This window comes from Theobroma umbraticum, unplaced genomic scaffold (genome assembly GCF_002168275.2).
Source record: "Theobroma umbraticum cultivar Fairchild unplaced genomic scaffold, ASM216827v3 scaffold_239.1, whole genome shotgun sequence".
NCBI classification, from domain to species: Eukaryota; Viridiplantae; Streptophyta; class Magnoliopsida; order Malvales; family Malvaceae; genus Theobroma; species Theobroma umbraticum.
Genome location: NW_018397273.1, coordinates 2,446,610 through 2,462,349, shown reverse-complemented (window position 1 = coordinate 2,462,349; position 15,740 = coordinate 2,446,610). Strand labels below are relative to the sequence as shown.

At 31.5% G+C, this 15,740-nt stretch overlaps 1 long non-coding RNA gene across 1 annotated transcript; it reads left to right on the top strand.

Moving 5' to 3' along the window:
• Positions 1 to 6,076: 6,076 nt before the first annotated feature.
• On the top strand, positions 6,077 to 8,239 carry LOC110426986 (uncharacterized). The gene is made up of 4 exons (XR_002446219.2): positions 6,077 to 6,317; positions 6,398 to 6,456; positions 7,841 to 7,874; positions 8,014 to 8,239. It is a non-coding gene; the product is annotated as an uncharacterized LOC110426986 (long non-coding RNA).
• Positions 8,240 to 15,740: the final 7,501 nt, after the last annotated feature.

Genomic DNA, 15,740 nt, shown 5'->3' with positions numbered 1-15,740 from the left:
ATGCAAGTGTTTGTTAAAGAACAAGTTCACTGAACATAACCCACTATAAGAACTCCATTTGGTATTTCACTCAAGTGTCTACACAATATATTCTCATGTGATAGTCATGCAATTAGTCCTTGAACTTGAAACACTAGGTCATCTTGTATAGGGAATGACATATTTTGATTTCACCCTTATCAATTTAGAGACGAGCAGATGCCTAAGCGGGGTGTTTTTAGGTATGCCATGAAACATGAAAAGGTGAATGAGTGGTTAAGATAGGATTCATCACCCTAAGTGATATGAGGGGATGTATCTCACTTATTCTCTATTTTTGATTAACTTATATAAAGTCATTGGGCAAAGTATGATGAATTTAAGGAAAGTTAGTTTCCTAAATTCATAATGTTAATCATAAATTATGAGAACTAATATGGAATGCCATAAGTAGACACTGAGCCATGCTTTATGACATATCTGAGATATTTGATGAAAGGACCATATGGCACTTAGAAGCTTATCACTGAAGAGCTTTGTCAAATTTTTTAATTGACTGTTTAACAGTTGGAACGTCTTGATGTATTGCTAGATGTCGTTCATGATCTATAAACATAAATTAATTATCAAATTGATATTTGATTAGGATTTATATTTATTGCCAACATGCTAAAAGCCTAATGGTTCACACAAATTAAGTGACATGATTGGGATTAAATAGTGATAATTAAATAAGTTGGACTTAATAGAAACAAACCAAAATAAGTGGAAAAATTAATTAAGTTCACAAGAACTTCACTAAATAAAAATACAATTGCTATAACTAGGGTTACAACTTATGTTATGTTAGCCAATTAAAACTCCAAGCCTTCAGCCACTTCTTAGTCATTTCATAAAAATAAGAAAAGAAATATAGTTTTTTTGTTTGCTTCTTAGTCATTTCATAAAAATAAGAAAAGAAATATAGTTTTTTTGTTTGACAAAAAAGAGATTCGGAAAGAATTTTTGGTCTTTTGGTTTTAGAAACAAAATTTGTTAACACAAGAAAAATTCTACCTTTGAGAAGGCCTTATTCGATCACTGCGTAGATTACTGTTAGAAGCCAAACACTTGGGTGGCTGAAGATTTGACAAATCTTAAAGGTGAAGAAGTAAAGATTTCGATTGTAGGATTTTAGACTGTCTTAGGGTTACATACTTTATCACAAGCATTTTTGGATTTAATTGGATCTTGATTACAATATCTAGAGCAAGGTATGAAACTCTTAAACTTGTGAATGTTCAAAATTACATGAAAAATACAAATATTGATCTTGTGGAATTATGCTGTTTATCTTATTAAATGCTAGTTTATTTTTCTATTGTGTTATATTTCTAATTTCATGATTAATTTTATGTTTAAGTATGAGGTCGAATCCCAGAAGTGGTATTAGAGCATTTGTTTGATGTTTTTCATATAATTTGCATGCTTGATTCTTGATGATAATCAATAGGATTGATTTGTTTGTTGATTTGGTATATATCAGTTTTGAAGGCTTTCTCTAAAACTTAATTTTTTGTTTAATTCAAATCTGAACAGCATGTGTTTAATCCACTAAAACATAATTTAAAAGTTTAAAATCATGTTTAAGTGAAGAATTCATAAATGGATTAAAAGGCTTGCAAAGCCAAGTTAAAACCAAATAGTTTTAAAGTGTTTTGGAAACTAATGTGTTGATTATTTTTGCTAACATTAGGTAAGCGCTATGGGCAGTTTTTAATTGTTAAAAATTAGTTTTATTAAATTAAATTATTGCATGTTTTGGCTAGACTTGATTTAGCACGAAAAAGAATCATAAAATCATATTTTCAGGTTCCAAAACAACAAAGATTCAATGTAGAAAATTTTGGATAGCTATGATCGATTTTGGTGGCTTAATTCTCCATGAATTTTGTGTTTAATTGTTAAACACACTTGCTGAAAATTTTTAGCAACTTTTTTAATGAATTTGGCTCATGATTTATGGAGTTTTAAGAGCACTTAAATGCCATCTATATTCATTTGGGGTGATTCACCAAAAAATAGGAAATTGTTTCTTACTTTAAAAGTAATTCCTAAAATTAAGGATAGAATTTGAATTTTGGATGATTCATAAAAAGTAGGAAATTATTTCTTACTTTAAAAGAAAATTTTAAAATTAAGAATAGTATTTTAATTTAGAAAATTCATAGAAAATAATTTCCTACTTTAAAAGAAATTCTTAAAATTATGTGATAACATTGAACTTTCCTGAAAATTTTGGTTTGACTAGAAGTTTTCAAAATATATTAAGTCACCATTTAAGTAACTTGAACAAGATACAATTTAGGAAACTAATCGATGTTCTAAATATTAGAAATTAAAATGTTGTCTTAGATACATATTAGAAACCTTGCCTAAAATAAAGATGTTTCCAAAATTAAAAAGAGTTTTAATTATGAAAAGAATTAAAATGGAAAGTCTTAAAATAGAAAGTTTTATTTTAATGGATTTTTATTTAAGCGAAAGGAGCAAAAGGTTTACTTTAAGTGTTTTGAAAAAGGAAATTTCTTAAACACTAAATTGAAATAAACTAATACCAAATAATTTGAGTTAAGAGCTTTAAGTAAGTTAATTGATGCTTTTCTCAAATAACAAACATGACCTCCAAGTGATATTGAGCTTACATTTATTTCTATGCTTTTGATTATGATTATAACGGATGAGGATGATTATGGACTTAGACCTTAGAAGATTAGGTCATGTATGATTAAATTTATTTCTCATGGTATTTATTTTGAAATAGGGTTTACGCACCCTGCCTTACTCTTATTTTCTCTAGGGTTGTAAAATTCTTTTCTCATCTAACTCCCCTCGAATGTAACTTAAGGTTTTCTTGATTATAGTCTATAATTAGTTACATCCAAGTGTAAAACTAGGGTTAGATAGAAAAATTTTTGTAACTTGAAAATGGAGATCCAAAGGCACCATGGAAATTTAAGGAGATTACAAGCAAAGCTTGAATACATGTTTATAAAATCCCCAAGGAATTTGACCAACTAATTTCCTTACTGGCTCGAAGAAATTAGAATTAGTAAAGTCCATAAGCATCCTAGTCTATAATATGGCAGGAGATAGATTTATTTTTTAGTATATATATATATATATATATGATATATGTGAAATGTGATAAATGCTATGCATGTCAACAACGTCACATCAATAAGACCTTACTTAATGAATTAATAAATAAAAATTCCTTATTAATATATTGAGTCTAAAAGTTACCTTCTACCATATAACAAGATAACCAGGCTGCTCTTTTAATAAGAAGCTTGTTGAGTCACTCAAGGCCAAACTTTTACGTGAGTATGTTTGAGTTATTAGTGGGTCTTACTCAACTAGTACCATGTTGTTTGGATGTGTCAAACATGGCCACATAATATTAGAGGCATAGTTAGGAAAAATGTATATGATACATATAGACAAGGAGTTGTCACCTAACTGATCTAGGAATTGTATACGATACAATTCATAAGCTAAGTTACCTACCTACTTAGTTTCATTATGGCTTGTTAAGTCACTCAAGGTCATGGTGGGATAAAAGGGGTCATAGCTCAATAAGAAGTTTAAATGTTAAATTTCTCAAAATAGTAGAGGAAGGCTATTATTTTAATACAATAATAAGAATAATCATACATGATTCTATAACCTTGCCTTTATGATTATATAATTTGCGTTAATGACTAATAATCATATATGTTGGTTTATATAGGACTAAATCAATAATGGCGAATAGTTTGTCACTTAGAAGCATGCTTGATGCAAACAATTTGACAAGCCTAAATTTCATTGATGGGTTTCGCAATATCAAGATTGTCTTGAAACAAGAGAAAAATGCTTATGTCCAAGATGGTGCAGTTATTGAGGAACCTAGCAATGATGCTACAAATGAGGAACAGATGATCTCGATCAAGCCACATGTACGATGTTTGCTAATATGGCTCCAAATCTTTAAAAGCAACATAAGCTATGAATGCCATAGATATTATCCTAAACCTTAAAAAAATGTTCGATAAAGAAAGTCGCACAAAAAGATTCAACATTTCAAGGGAATTGTTTTGAAGTAAGATGTCTGAAGGAAGCCCAGTAAAGCCTCATACACTTAAGATGATAGGATATATCACTCGACTTGAGCAATTAGGTTGGACTTGGACCCTGATTTAAGCATAGACCTTGTACTCTCTTCATTGCAAGAGAGTTATTGACAGTTTGTGTTGAATTTCAGCATGAACAAGATTAAGGTAACCTTATCAGGCTTATTGAATATGCTTACATAGGTTGAGAACACCATTGCAAAAGAGGAGCCTTTAGTTCATCTTGTCTTTTCTAAGAAAAGAAATAAGAAAATAAAATTTTTTAGGAAAGACAAGGGTGGAAAAGCATCAACTTCAAAAGGTATGAAGCCTAAAAGGAGTGAAGAAGGACAAGGTTAGTGACAAATGCCATTTCTATGGAAAACTAAGGTATTGGAAGCACAATTGTAGAGATTATCTTGAATCCATCAAAGAGGAAAAACAAAAGGAAGATTTCGCATCAAGTATGAATCTTTTGACGTTTTAATTTTTACTACTTGGTATATGATACCTTACTGCTTATTAATAGCTTTAACATGTATGACATATTGTAGGAACTAATGACAAGGAGCAGTGAAGAATAAGACCACGAAGGCGACAACCTTAGTTGATGGTGATCAACCTTGTTGGCCTTGTAACACCCCGTATTCTCGAATAGGAGTCAACCAAATCCAATTGATAAGATAAAAGGTCAGTTGATGAAAATCTAAATGCCAAAGAGCGGTAACGGGTGAAAAGAATATTTTGAAATAAAATATTTTGTACGTGATAAAAGAATAATTAAATAATAATATTATTATTAGAGATGAATTAGCAGGTTAAAAGGTGATTTGGAAGTGAACTAGGGTAAAGTGAGACACTTTGGGACCCGAGGAGATATGTGGAGAATTTTAAAATAAAATAATATTTTATTAATAAAAGAATATTAAAATATTAATATTTTAATTATTGTTAAGATTAGTCATGGAGGAGGATTATATGACTAATCTAAGTGGGGAAGACGAAGTAAGAAAGAAGTTTGAAGAAAAACGATGTTAGTGAGGCTCGCGTGCTTTTATTAAATTGAGCACGAGTGGGTAAGTATATATTTAAATATTATGGTGACACCTTGATGGGGTGCAAATCTTATATTATATTTATACATCATGTAAAGGAACGAAACTAGAAGGAAATTGGAATTTAAGAACTGTTGGAAGGACCAAATTATAAAGCATGAAAGTTTGAAGGGTCACACTATAAATAAAGAAAAGTTTGAGGACTTAAGTGTAATTTTCAATATTTGAAGTTAGATGGGAATTTATTAACTAAGGAAAGTTAGATTAGGTGAAATATGAGATGTACATGTGAAACTCATTATTACATGCAAAAAAAAAAAAGAGAAGTTAGTAAGGAACATGTGGGACCCCCACTATGTGAAGTAAACGAAAGAATAAGATTAAAGTTTGTTTGCATGTAATGTGATTGGTGCATTTGGTGGTCAAATGAAGAAAGAAAAAAGTGAGTTAGATGTGATTTGAAGGGTGTAACAAATGGCCTATTAAAATATAGAGGAAAGTTGTGCATGAAATGCAATTGGAAGAAATAGGTGGCAAAGGAAATAAAAATAAAAGTAAGAAAATGAGGTGGCAGATGGAAGGCAATTAGGATAGATTTTGGACCAATGAGCAAAAGAAACAATTTGTGCATGAAATGTGAGTGGGGAGTGAGTTGGTCCAATAAGAATAAAGAGCAAATAAAGAGATGAAAAGAAAAAGAATAGAATAAAGAAATCAAGGAAAAAAATGAAAAAGGATGGAAAATGGATGTGGCAATGGAAAGAATTCAAAGGCTTTTTGCCTTGTACTTTTACCCCATAAAAACAAAGGAGAAATGACAAATAGGCCATCAAGCTTCAAGCAATCCGCCCATGCAAGGAAGCTAAAGAGAAAAGAAAAGAAAATAATGGCAAAGAATTGTGGCTTGGGCAATCCGCCCATGTGTGGGCAAAAATGAAAAAGTGAAGCCATTTTCAAGGCTTTGGCCTTGAGAGGTCCGCCCACAACCAAGAAGAAAAGAGAAAGGAAAGGAAAGAAGGAAAGAAAAGAGAGAAAGGAAGGAAGGTTCGGCTTGGAGAAACTAGAGAAAAACTAAAAGGTATTTCCTCCCACCCACACGCCATTGTTGAAGTTTAAGGAGAGTTTGGTGGTTTGGCTTAAATATTTCAAGGTAAGGAAGATAGAAATTGTTAGTTTGGTTGAATTTATGCTCTTTGAACCGATTATGATGTGTGAAAATGTTTGTGGCAGCAAAAGAATACCATATGGGAGCCAAGAAAAACCATGCATGTTGGTGAATCACAAGGAATGTGAGATTTTGCTACCAAAGAGCTTAAGATTTCTTGATTTTAGTTCAAGTTGAATTATTGAGGAAAGATAAGACAAATTGTGGCCTAATCCTTAATTGTTTATGCTATATGACTATGGGTTAGGAAGAATATCTATAATGGTTGTGAGAATGTAATGTTGAAGAAAATAAAGGATAAGAATTATGCATGCAAAGATTTAAGACTACTTTGGTAAAGTTGCTACCATTCGTGTGTATAATTAAATGTATTGGGTTTGAATGATTGCTAGGAAGCGTATAAGCAAGTAAAGTTGCCATGGTGGCATGTAGGAGGAGGTAATGAATGATCGGTAAGTAAAAATTAGCTAGATACGCGCTCAAATCAATAGCGACATAGCGTCCCGCTATTGTGATGTGAGTAGGGGGTGTCTATTTTAAAATCTTCTTAATTATATATATGAATACGTGTTGATTTATTTTGAATGCAAATTTGTGGAAAGAATGAATTGGTAGAAATGCTAGGAAATTGTGGATGTTATTACTTTGAAAATGGCTTTGAATATACATAAGCTATATATATATATATATATGTAAAGGTTTTTGAAATTGAGAAACAAGCTTTTTAATATGATTTATGTCAACTATGTGCCTTATAGTTTGTGTGATGTGCATTCACGATTGAAACGCATATTAACCATGCTAAACGATTTTTCAATCTCAAGCAAAGAGTTTATATTTTAAAGTCTTATAAGTGATCTTATCTTGTTACTACGTGAATATTTTGGAAATGATTTTGAAATGAACTTTTGAGAATCCAACTATATTTTTAAATGGTTTTATCAAACCGGGAGATTCAAGAGTAGGTCGATTGTCACTTCAGTTAAGTGTGACCCTTGTGCACAAGTGAGCTCTAGCTAGAGAATGTTTAGGTCACCAACGTGCTGTTAGACATGGCTAGGGCCATGGTCTGTGACTGTATGTGGCTAGGCCATAAGTTGTAATACGCGGTTGCGACCGCTTGATTTATCCAATGTCGACCAACATCGTTGAGACTGCCATGCCATATGGGGATCCGGTGGAGCGGAGCTCCCAAATGTTTTTACATGGAAACGGGTCCACATGTTCTTTATTTCTATTCCTACTCGAGAGTGATATCTCTTTAGGTTTTATGCACATAGTTTTTTTCACATGGTGAGAAATAACGGTTTCCCGTAGCTCCTTTACTTATACGATGGCATTGGATTTACAAATTTGCATATAAACTTGGTTAATGTTGAATTTTACGAGAGCATGTATGATGATATTAAATTGTTTTAAGCCAGTTGCTAAATGATTTCGACAGCAGAAATCTTTACATGAATTGGTTTGATATTTGATTTAAACGACTATCTTACATTAACTTACAGGTTTTACATATATGGCACAAACCTCCCTTTCTGAGTTAAGTTGTTTACATATATTCTCATATTTTTTTTAATATTCAAATCTTCTGCCTTTAGCTTGTTTTCCATCAATGCCCTACTCATGGAGTTGATGATCACTGAGTTTATGAGACTCACCCCCTCATATCCTTTTACAGATAAGTAATCGGTACAAGTACATCACTCAGCACCTCAAGACTAGCTGCAACGTAGGTAATGGCATCTCTTAGACTTCCACTCTGAGTTACTCCGCTACCTAAAGGTCGTGTTGTGTCAAGTACTCAGACTTATGATGATAAATAGTTTGTGGAAATGCATTTGCTAAAACTCGAGGATGTGTAATGATTACCACTTATTATGTTAAATATGTTGTGGAGTTATTAAACCTAGTTATTGGTATCTAGACGCTACATTTTGAATATTGCGATCATTTGGTTTAAGTGAACTATAGCATTAAAATTGTAAGTTGAGTTTAAATTGTTTGGAAACTTAACGGAGGCTTGTTCGGGATTTGACGAGTTCACTCACAAGTCTCAGACGCTGGTAACGATCAAAGGAAAAGGTTGTTATAGGCCTAGATTAGATTGTAGAATAATAAATAATTTTAGAACACTGAATGTTTTCATGACATGATTGCTAAGATGAGGTATTTTAGTTTTGGGCTTATGGCCGAAAATTTTATTTTATATTTGGGAAACATAGATTTATATTTTGCTAGCATGAGATGCTTAGCTTGTATATATTTATATATTTACATTATATCTCATTTTAGTTTTTAATTGTTCTAAATTATTTATCTGTAAGTATGACTTTGCATATATGATAATCAATACTAAGTCATAATGATAAGATCATTGTGAGATTATTTTTCTTTTAATTATGAATCAAAAGGAAAATTAATGAGATCACTTAGATCAAATTGAGTCCTAACTCAATGAATTCATAATAAGATTATGAACATATTTAGTCAAAAAGCCTTCTTATTGAAATCTTATATCTAAATTAAGATTACTTAGAACTAAATGACAATTGATTATCATAATGAATTCATAAAAAATGAATCACAAAGCATTCCAAACCCATTTAATCACACGAGTTAGCCTTTAAGAAGATTTCGTCCCATAACCAATGATGAACGACTTATGATATGTAAGTATACCAAAAAGTTATGGATATAACACACTAAAGGAAAGTAAATAGGTTTACTCAGTAAGATTTCTATACTTGATAGAAATAGTGGGAGCTAATGACACTTCTAAGGTCAAAGGTCATGAAATTATGAAATCCAATATTAGTAGGATGCATAGTAATGCATTATTCATATAAGATGAGTCTACTAAATGATCTAACATGAATGATTGGATAATAATCTCTATTTAATGTAATAAATTCAAAGTAGTTGAATACATTGAACAAGATAAACGTATTTTGTGCAAATCATAAGATTAGTGGGAGTAAGATAAGTTACTCATCAAAAGTGTATAAGATACATTTACTAGTAAAAAAATTGAAATAGGACCAAATAGTTAGAGCCTAAAAGAGCACTCAACAAAAGAATTTAGGATGACATGTTAAAGGAGTTTAGCATAAAAAGAATCTTGAGTGTTAAAAGTGACATAAAGTCATAATTGGGCAGTTGTCTTGGAATGGTTCCAAAACAAAGGGTAACTACATGGTTATATCTATAATTAGATAGAAATCCTTTTATTTAGAATGAAAAAGGAAAGATATTTGAATCATTGGTTCAATAAACCAATAAATGATTTCGAATTGTTAAAATAACAACAAGAGCCATAATAATGGAATCAAGGTTTGGTTGTGATCTAAATAGTATTTCGATCATGACAATGGAAATTGTTAAACATATAAACTAACATATTCCCAAGTATTACAATTTGAGTTGTCCTAATAAAGACACAATTACTAAGTGAAAAAGTTCAATATTGGATACATTAGCAACTTACTCAAGTGCAAGTGGGAGATTGTTGATATATGCCCTTAAGCCAATTAGATTGGCCAAAGTTTTATATTGTCATTTAATTCATATTTAATCGTATAACTATATGTGATAGATATTTTCTTTCATGTTAGTGCAATAATAAGGAGTTATTAAATACTAATTAGAAAAAGCCCATGGAACATAAAGGACTTGCAAGAGAATTGTAAAGTTATTACAATTATGAGATCACTATACATCAAAGCCATGTTTTTAAAATTGTTCCTAGTCATTGTATTGTCAAGACAAGGCATTGATAATGCTCAAAGACTGGTATGTGTTAAGCCTCATTACTTGAGAAGTAAGCAATCAATCTCATAGATTGAGGTATATAGAATACTTGAGGATAACTTGTAGGTGTTTGTTGTATGGGAAATGAAATACTTTGATTTCACCCTTACAGGTCTAGAGGTGACCAGATGCCTAAAGATGGTGTTTTAGAGTATTACATGAAGTATGTAAAGGCGCATGAGTGGTCAAGAAAGGATTCATCACCCTAAGTGATATAAGGGGATGTATCTCACTTGTTCTCAATTTTTGATTAACTTGTATTAAATCTTTGGCCAAAGCATGATGAATTTGAGAAAAGTTAGTTTCCTAAATTCATAAGGTTAGTCATAAATTATAAGAACTAATATGAAATGTCATAAGTAGACATTGAACCATGCTTTATAACATATCTAGGATATTTGATGAAAAGATCGTATTGCACTGAGAGGCTTATCACTTAAGGCCTTTATCAAATTCTTTAATTGACTCTTTAATATTTTGGTGGTCATAATGCATTACTAGATGACACTCATGCTCAAGAAAAAGGGTCATGACTTGTAATTTATTGAAATTACGACTAAAGGTATGATTTTGGTCATTTGCTTGTACGTATGAAAGTTAATCCGATCAAATGCCAAAACAAGTGACCCTATGGAGGTTTCAGTTTTTTATGTTTATTTTGCTATGCTATTCAATTTTAATTGTTAATTTTGAACTTCATTCTTTTCTATAACCATGGTTGAAATCTAGTAGAATTCACCTTCCCAATAATGTTTGTGACGCTACCCATTCACCTTGAATTTATCGTTTAAGCTTTCATCAAGGACTTCCATTGCTCCATGAGGGAATACTTTCATAACAGCAAAAAGGTCCTAACCATCTAGGCTTAAGCTTACCTAGAAATGATCTCAATCTAGAATTGTAAAGCAAAACATGTTAGCTTGGTTCTAATTGACACTTAAGGATTTTCTTGTCATGTCATCTCTTAGTTTTTTCCTTGTAGATTCTTGCATTCTCTTAAGCTTTAAGGCAGAACTCATCTAACTCATTAAGCTACAGAAGACGCTTTTCTCTAGCTACTTGAATATCAAAATTCAACCTTTTGGTCGCCCAATATGCCTTATGTTCAAGTTCAACAAGAAGATGACCAGCTTTTCCAAAAACCAATCTAAAAGGAGACATCCCAATTAGAGTTTTATATGCAGTCTTATATCCCCATAATGCATCATCTAATCTTTTTGACCATTCTTTTCTTAATGGACACATAGTTTTCTCTAAAATTATTTTGATTTCTCTATTTGCAACTTTAGCTTCGTTACCAATTTGGGGATGATAAGCAGTGGCAATCTTATGCTAGACCCCATATTTTGCAAGGAGTGCCTTTAAATATTTATTGCAAAAATGAGAGCCTTCATCACTAATTATGGCTCTAAGTGTACCAAAGCGAGTAAAGATGTACTTTTTCAAGAAACTCATTACTACCTTAGAGTCATATTTTTGCAATGCTATGGCTTCAACCCTTTTAGACACATTATCAACAACAACCAAGATATATTCATTATTGAATGTTGAAATAAATGGACCCATAAAGTCAGTTCCCTAAAAATAAAAAATTTCTACCTCATAGATGTTGTTGAGAGGCATCTCATGTCTCTTAGATATATTGCCAACTCATTGACATTTGTCACATTTTTGAACAAAATAATGAGCATTTTTAAAAAGAGAAGGCCAACAAAAACTGGATTGTAAAATCTTGGCAATAGTTCTTTTTCCCCCATAATCAAAAGAATAATAGATACGAAGAATATTCTCAAAATTTTCTTTTGGAACACAGTTTCTAAGAATTTGGTCCACACATCGGTTGTAAAGAAAAGGCTCATCCCACAAATAACTTTTGACATCATGCAAGAATTTCTTCTTTTGTTGAGAATTTAAATCAAAGGGAAAAGATTACGTACAATATAGTTCACAAAATAACCATACCATGGTAAATTTTTTTGCTTGCTATATTTGAAATAGTTGCTCATCAAGAAAAGTCTCCCTGATCACAATAGAATTTCTAGCTTGTCCCCCATTCTCCAATCTTGATAAATGGTCTACCACTTGATTTTTTGTACCTTTTCTGTCTCGAATCTCCAAATCAAATTCTTGAAGCAAAAGTACCCACCTTATCAAGCATGGTTTGGAATCTATTTTTTCAATCAAATACTTAATAGCAAAATGGTCAATATAAACAATGACTTTAGTGCTTAGAATATAGGAGCAAAATTTATCACAAGCGTGAACAATAGCAAACAGCTCTCTTTTAGTAGTTGTGTAATTTAATTGGGCATCAATCAATTTTTTGTTGACATAATAAATTGGATGTAAAATTTTCTCTTTTCTTTGACCCAAAATAGTGCCAGCTGCATAATCACTAACATCACACATTAGTTGAAAAGGAAGATTCTAATATGGAACAATGATAATAGGATAAAAAATTAATCACTTTTTTAGTTCAACAAAAGCATAATGGCAAGTATCTTTAAAATTAAAAGGAGTATCTTTTTCCAACAAATTGCAAAGTGGCTTAGAAATGTTAGAAATATCTCTAATAAATTGCCTATGAAATCCAGCATGTCTCAAAAAGTATGAATACCTTTCACATTAGTAAGAGGTGGAAGTTTTTTAATTCTTTCAATTTTTGCTTTGTCTACTTCCAAACCTTTGCTAAAGAGTTAATGTCCAAGGGCTATGCCTTCTTACACCATAAACTGACATTTTTCCTAATTTAAAACTAAATTAGTTTCTTCACATCTTTTAACGACTCTGGCAAGATTAAATAGACAATCATCAAAATTATTCCCAAAATTGAAAATCATCCATAAAAACTTCCAAGCATTTTTCAACCATATTAGAAAAAATTGACATCATGCATCTCTAAAAAGTAGTTGGAGCATTACAAAGCCCAAAAGGCATTCTCCTAAAAGAAAAAGTCCCATATGGACAAGTAAAGGTGGTTTTCTCTAGGTCTTCAATAGCAATAACAATTTGATTATAACTAGAATAACCATCCAAAAGCAATAAAAATCCTTACTTCCCCATTTGGATTCAATAAAAATATAAAAAAAAATCAACATCTAAATTTTTGTTTCAAGAATAAAATTGAAAAAGTTCAACTAAAATTAAATTTGTGGTTCTCATATACCATAGAAACGTACTCCAAAAATTATAAAAAAGTCATTTTTGGTCATCTAAATATCAAAGGAATCACTACCATCATTTTTTTTTTATTTCTAAAAGATTGTTTTATAAAAATCACATATTTTGACCCCTTCCAAACTTAGAAAAATTTCTACTTCAAAAGTGATAGACAACCAAAGTGTTAATAAATTCTTTTTGAAAGTTAAAAATAAGTTTATTATTCAAAACATGAAATTTATATGCTCACCTAAGGATTTCCTAACTTATACTCTTTCTCGAGGTGAGATTTCAACCAAATAGAGGAGAAAATTGAGTCACAAGTTGATTGAGTGTAGCAAAGTGCACTAGGAGACAACAAGTGTATCACTGCAACACTAAAAATTTTAGGCTGCAACGCTAAGGAGAAGAAAGCTACCATACAACCATCAGAGGAAACGGTGTTACAGCATCAAGAAATTGAGGCCTCCGCGCCATGTCAATATCCCGAGCAATGGCTTTTCCAATTTTAACTAAAATTAAGTTTTTTAAAGGCTATTTAAAGTCATCTTTTGAAGCAATTTAAAGACATATTTAAGCTTGGTTTCTCAAAAGAAAAAGTAGCTGTCAAGCACTCAAGAAAGTGAGAAAAACTTTGTAGATTGAAGATCGATGATGTGACAATCTTTAGTTTTCTTTTCTTCTTTGGTTTTATTGAATTGTTATTGATGGTTAAACTTCTTTGGATTATGTTTTTAATATTCAGCATAAACAAAATTTCTTTATCTAGGATTGCAATTGAACCCAATATGTAGTTTGAATTTTTAATATTCTTTCTTACTTATGACTAATTGTAACACCCTGTATTCTTGTATAGAAGCCAATAAGACCTAATCCATAAGATGAAGGGTCAATTGATGTAAATTTAAGTGTCAAAGAGCGACGATGGTTGAAAGAAATATTTTAGAATAAAATATTCTATATGCGAGAAAATAATAATTAAATAATAATATTTTTACAGAGAATGAATTAGCAAGTTAAAAGGTGATTTGGAATGAACTGAGGCAAGTGAAACACTTTGAGACCCAAGGAGACAAGTGGAGTATTCTAGAATAAAATAATATTAAAATATTAATATTTTATTTTCTATTGGAATTAGTCATGAAGAATGACTATATGACTAGTCTAAGTGGGGGGAGAAGAAGTAAAAAAGAACTTTGAAGAAAAACGACGTTAGTGCGGCTCGCGTGTCTTTATTAAATAAAGTTAGAGCGGGTAAGTATATATTTAAATATTATGGTGGCACCTTGGTGAGGTGCAAATTTTATATTTTATTTGTACAAGTGTAAAGAAAGGAAAATAGAAGGAATATGGAATTAAATAAATGTTGGAAGGACCAAATTGTGAAGGATGAAAATTCACATGGTAAATAAGGAAAAGTTAGAGGGCTTACGTGCAATTTTGACATTTGAAGTTAAATGTGAACCAATTAACCAAGGAAAGCTGGATTATGCAAGATATGAAGTGTGCATGTGAATTCACTATTACATGCAAATCATAACATGAAAAAAAAAAAGAAAAGTTAGTGTGAAACATGTAGGACCTCCACCATGTGAAGAAAAAGAAAGAATAAAGTTAAGTTTATTTGCATGTAATAAGATTGGTGCATTAGGTAACCAAATGAGGAAAATGAAATGTGGGTTGCATGTGACTTGAATGGTTGAATTAATGGCCAAATAAAATGTCAAGTGAAACTTCTGCAAGGAGTGTGATTGGAGGAATAAGGTGGCAAATGAAATAAAAAAAAAGACTACCATGTGAATCAATGCATGAGCAAAGTAATTTATCCAAATGATAAAGGAATGGACAAGGAAAACCTTGCATGCACAAGCCAAAAATGAAGAGTGGCATTAATAACAAAGTGAGAAATGGGATAGCATGACATGTAAAGAGGAAAGAAAAGAAAATAATGGAAAAAGGATGTGGCCTTGGGCAATCCGCCCATGTGTGGGCAAAATGAAAAAGTGAAAGCCATTTTCAAGGCTCTTTCCTTGATAGGTCCACCCATCACAAAGCAAAAAGAGAAGAAAGAAACATGCAAAGTGGAGGTTCGACTTTTAGAAGAAACTATGAAGACAATAAGTGAGATTTCCTAAGAGATCCACCGTTTGCAAAGGAAATGAAGATGAGAGGACTTTGTAAAGCTTTCACCCAAGAAGAAAGGAAGAGTTGAGAAAGAAAAATGATAAGAAAGGAAGAAAGGAGAAAGAAGAGAAAGAGAAAGGAAGGTTCGACTTAGAGAAGCTAGAGAAAATCGAGAGGTTTTCTTCCCACCACACGCCATTGTTGAAAGCTTAAAAAGACCTTGGTGGTTCGACTTAGAAATTCAAAGGTGAAGGAGGTCAAAACTACCATTTTGTTTGAATGCATGCTCCTTAAACCAATTATAATGTGAGATTT